Here is a 6,000-nt window from a genome sequence, read left to right on the forward strand (position 1 = left end):
TGCTTTAAAGACCAAATCACCCCATGCCAAGCCCCTTGAACTGTGCACATCTGTTTGTTGAGATAACAAAATTGTAATAGTTATTTTAAATTTGTCTGTTTATTCTATGAGTAGAATCACTTTGTTACCTATTTACCTGTTTTGCTGTCACTTCTCCCATACTGTAAATGTTTGAAAAGTAGCATTCATTTTTAAAGTACTTAACTGTCTATTATTACTTAAAATATCATTCCAGGTATCAGTATATGCCTCAGGAGCATAATCATTTAACATAGAGCTATACCGAACCATGTGTGCACGCAACCTGCATCTAAAATCTGAGAAATGGCAATTATTTTTCATAGGCAATTGCAAACAGAGCACAATACAAGACAGCATGAAAGTGTGAATTCAGTTTGAATATTTGACATGGGAAATTTGGAAACTGAAGACTTAAGTACATACCATGCTGGCAGAAATAAAGTTTACTGAGAACCATGTGGTACACAAATGTTACCCAAGGATTACAAGCAAAGCAAAAAGACAAACCGATCGATCATCATAGCTATAAATGACCAATTGGGAATTCTGTAATCGGGACGGAAGTGACAGGTACAGTATCCTGGAAAACTTGGACAAAAGCCAACGTAATAGCGTGTACACGGTGTGCATGAAAACGTATCTAACAAATATGTTTTATAGAGGCTATAAATGTAAACATATATTCACACAAACACAAACATTTAATAGAGGGTTTTCTTTAGGCATTTGGCTTCATTTAAAATAATACTTTTAAAATAAGAAGTTTGAATTTTGCTGTATTTACAAAAAATCCAAAATATCTGTTCCAACCAAATGACTTTATCCTTTCTGTTCCATTGTACTGTGAAACAGTTTTGCTGAAAACGCCAGAAAGAAAGGAATCTTACTCTTTTCCTTTGTAGCCATGGCAACTCGGTGTCTGTGCCCTGACTGTTAAGAATTACATGCACTATAAAATGCATATGTGTTTGGCAGTAATGAAATACTGTGCGGTGCGTTTTAAATATATGCAATATTCTGCCTACAAAATTAACATGCATTTTTCATCAAACTCCCCTCTATCTGACATAGCAAGAGGAATTGCAGGCTCAGTTACAATACAAAGCCCAAAGATCATATTTCACATACGGTCCAATATAAGCTGTGTATTCAAATAGCTTTGTATAAAATATCTGTACTCTTTTTATGTATTTAATTAATGTGATTAGGTTATAGACCTTGTCGGCCAATGTCAGCAATTAAATAAGCATAGGGACCAGTAATAGTTGACAGACTTTTCATCCTTCACTCCTTGCAAAATTTTTCAAAAAAACTTGATTGCACTGAGGTGTGAATGATAGTAGTGTTATGCAGTGTTAATGACAATAGCTGTGCATAGTTCTCTGCGTGAATTCAATAGCAGACTGTTGCTAATTTAATTACTTAAATTATTATAATCATGATGCGTGGCTAGAAGTGATTATATCTTTCAAAAGAGTACAATGCAAACAAGCAATGTGATTTTAATTTAGGCAGGTAAATTTTGATTTGTGCTTCATTCATTGTCTTCACACTAATGTTACTTATTGACCCTCTTTAGTCTTCGAATTTAAATTATTGGTTACGGACATACCTCTGCTTATACATTTTCAAAAAGAACAAACTGGTTTGATTTGGAGCTTTTTATCTATTATGATATATTCAGTTACTGACTGAAAAGTGTCAACCATATTTTGCATTGTGAAGGCTTCAGGTAACAGATGGTATTTCTTATTCATGGATATCAGATACAAAGTGACACTCAGCTGCTAAAATGAAAAATAATAGATGGCAAAAATGAGGCTAGATATGTACTGAAGCAAAATGTGAAACAGGGTGTTTTTTACAAAAAGACTAAAACTTATAATAAATCATTCAAAACATAAGCATGGTATATTTTTCACTTTATATAGTGCTGTAGTCATCTGTTTCAAGATGAGTCTGTAATTGAAAGGATGATCTAAAGAAGTAACAGACACAAAATGCTGGTGGAATGCAGCAGGTCAGGCAGCATCTATAGGAAAAAATACAGTCAACGTTTCGGGTCGAGACCGTTCATTAGGACTTCGACCCAAAACGTTGACTGTACTTCAGGCTGCCTGGCCTGCTGCGTTCCACCAGCATTTTGAGTGTGTTGCTTGAATTTCCAGCATCTGCAGATTTTCTCGTGTTTGCGTGATCTAAAGAAGTTTCCTGTTTAGTTGTCTAACCAGCAGCTTCCCCCAACTCTGTTCTACTCATCCAACAAGCTTTGCCTCGCAAGCTTTTAGAGATTTTCAGCTTTTAATTAGCAGTCAGCAGGGGAAAATTTTTCCATCACCACTTGCCCAGTAAAGTGGCAGAGAAATTGAATCTGCCTTATTATCCACAGTGGAAAGGAAAACCAGGCAAATTCTGTAAAGGGCAAGATGAAAGTTGCCCCATTTTATGGTTTATACCAAAATACATAGGAGCATAATTAGGCCACTTGGCCCATCAAGTCTGCTTTGCCATTTGATTATGGCTGATTTATTTTCCTTCTCAACCCCATTATTCTCCCTGTAACCTTTGACACCATTACTAACCAAGAACCTATCAACTTCCACTTTAAATATACCCAACTACTTGGTCTCCACAGCCAACTGGGGAAATGTATTTCACAGATAGCTAAAGAAATTCCTCCTCATCTCTGTTCTAAATGAATGTGAAAACATTGTCTCTATGTGCACTCCATCTAGGCCTTTCAATATTTTCGTAGGTTTCAATGAGATTTCTCTCTCCCTCCCCCACCCCTCATTTTTTCCAAACTCCTGCGAGTACAGGCCCAGAACCATAAAATACTCCTCATACATTGACTCTGGATATCATTTTTGTAAAGCTCCTCTGGACCTTCTCCAATGCCAGCACATCCCTTTTTCGATATGGGGCCCAAAACTGTTCACAATAGGGTGCAAGACCATAAACAAGCCTTACATTTGTGTGTATTGTGTCTTTATGAGACGCAGTCTTAAGGTACATTTCTATTGCTGGCTTTTGTCTGAAATTAATACTAAAGCGTGGTGACATCAAGACCTGATCTCAAAAGTTCAGGAAAAGCAAAAATGTACTAGAAACCTAGTTTGGTAGCAGTAGACATTATTGAAGGCAAATCTAAAGCAAGCTGATATGCATTAATATTAGATCCATGAGAAAGAAGGTGATTGAACCTGTTGTGGATGGAACGGATGGGAGGCAAAGGAATTTTTTTTTAAACGTTTAACTCCTAAGGACTAATAACTTCAGGTGCAAACAGCATTTACGACCAAAGGACAGGCATAGGCCTTTCAGCCACCTAAACTTGTTGAATTCTACAATTAAATTATGATTGAAATATTCGCATTTGTATTGACCTGAAACCATTCCAGATTCTTGAAGATCCTCACCTAAAAATAACTATCAGTCCATGCCTAGAAAATGGAAATTGGATCAGTATCTGCTTGTTTTATTAGGCAAATGTTTCAGATTTCCAGGATCATTTGTGCTGGATTCCTCCTTTCAGCATTATCTGTAATATTAGTATTAGTCTCCCTCTAAAAAGTTAGAAGTATGAAAGTAAGAGCAGAAGCAAACTGTTAGACCCCTCAGGTCTGCTCCACACATCAACGAGACCATAGCTGTTCATTTACTTCAATAGCTTCTTCTACTTTTCTTCCCATGTCTCTTGAGAACTTTAGCATTAAGAAATAAAATCAACTTCTGGGATGTATTGAATGACTTGGTTTCAATTGCTGATTTTGGTAGAATGTAAGGATGGGTCGTATGAGATCTGCACCCTTCAGAGGATGATTTCTTCATCCTCTTGGTCACATGATTTCTTCTGGCCTCAGTTCCAAATGGCCCACCATGTGTTGAGAGGCTGTGACCCTAGTTCTGGAATCTCCAAACTTTGCCAACAGACTCCCTACATTAAGCAATCTGTTCTTTTATCAGTTTCTGCATGAACCCCTCCCATTTTTCATATTTCAGTGGATATGCTGAAATAAACCAATCTCTCCTCTCATCATATATCAGTCTTTACCTATGAGGAATTAGTCTGTTAAACTTCATGGCATGAACATCCTCCGTCACATAAGCAGACCAAACCTGCGCACCTGACTCCAGATGGATCTCACCAAAGTCCAATACTTGTTGCTGCCATGAGGAGCAAGGTGCAGAAGCTTCAGGACTCATACCACCAGGCTCAGGAAGTTATTACCCCTCAACAATCAGGCTCTTGAACCAGAGGGGATAACTTCACTCAACTTCACTTGCCCCATCACTGAACTGCTTCCACAACCTATGAACTCACTTTCAAGGTCCCATCATCTTATTGCTCGCTTACTTATTTTTCTTTTTCGTATTTGCAGTTTATTGACTTTTGCACATTGGTTGTCCACCTGTTGATGCGGTCTTTCATTGATTCTATAAAGATTATTGGATTTATTCATTATGCCCGCTTGTACATTCATAATAAGTTTACTTTGAAATTTGAACATACTCACTTCTGTTCTCAAATACACATGCAGTGCCATTTACATTACTAGTTTGAAGAATTTGAAGGGCTATTCTCTCAAAGAGCCATTTATTTGAACCAGTCCTATCAAATCATCTACTCAGGGGAGTACAAATCAAGTACAATCATAACCTAACTCCGTAAGTCTGGACCTCTTTGAGGAACTCAGTGGTGGTTTGACCACAGCATTACTCCAAAGCAGCAAAATGTTTCTGATCAAGTCATTTTTTTTTATTATCTTAATTGTGATGTGAAATCGGCATTCTCTGGGCAAGAAAAAGGAATGACTTAGGAATGTGTCAAGGACAGCCAAAAGGTAAGTCAATCCAATAGGATGCAGAAAGCTACAAAATAAGTTATGGGTTAGACATCTGAAAAACAAAAGGCCAATTTGTTTGCTATAGAGATAGAAAATGAATCTGCGTTGCATCTAAATTTCACATCATTCCGAGGAACTTAGAGCAGATGAAATAAATTTGAATTGCGCTGCCCACAGCATAATTCCATTCCAGCAAGATGTTTATGACCAGATCATCTTTTTTTTCAAATGATGTTAATTGTCAGAACTGGGAGAGCCCCTCTTCCTTGAAGAATGCAATTCGATTTATGAAGGGATATGAATATGTTAATATTACCTTCAAGGGAAAATTGGTATATCCATATTGTTGAGAGCCTTTATTGATAGAGATAGTATACAAATGTTTCTTAAGGGATGCATTAAAGGAATCTTAACTGGACTTGTCATTAACTTAGAACAGGCGTTCTATCCAGGCGTCCATGGGCCCTGTGTTTAATGGTATTAGTCCATGACATGAAAATGGTTGGGAACCCCTGACCTAGAATGACAACATGATATATTAACATAGAGATTCAGCCATAGCCAATAGCGCTACACATGTTTTACAGTGGCGTCAGCATGTTGTGCCCTACCTCCTAAATGAATTCTATTAAAGTCAATGGAATTGAATTTTGCCACTGAGTGGATTATCTTGTTAATACTCTATAGTGTCTTTAGTGGCACTGATGGGGGGAGGGGTGTTAATTTCTTGGGGAAGGAGGTCTTATTACCCTTGGTATAAATGATTGTAAAATAAATGAAAAGGCAGACAGAGATTTACCTGGAAGTGAAAACACAGAACTAGGCTATTTGATATCAAGCTTCTTCCCTTAACCCCTTTACAACACGATGTAAACATTCATGTGCTCCATCCTGACAAACACAAATCTCACATAATCACAACTGTTGAAATAATTTCTGCTTTACTGATCACCAGTAGTATATTTCCCAGCCCCACAATCATCTTTACAAAGAAAAGTCTGACTATCATCCTGAATTAGTATGGAAGTCCCGGAAGTAGACATAAGCTGAAGCCATGTTCATTGCTTTGTCGTTAAAGGAAGTGAACTGATTCTCATAAAATACTTATATCAATTTTACTACTGTTTAAATA

This window comes from Mobula hypostoma, chromosome 22 (genome assembly GCF_963921235.1).
Source record: "Mobula hypostoma chromosome 22, sMobHyp1.1, whole genome shotgun sequence".
In the NCBI taxonomy this organism is placed as follows: domain Eukaryota; kingdom Metazoa; phylum Chordata; class Chondrichthyes; order Myliobatiformes; family Myliobatidae; genus Mobula; species Mobula hypostoma.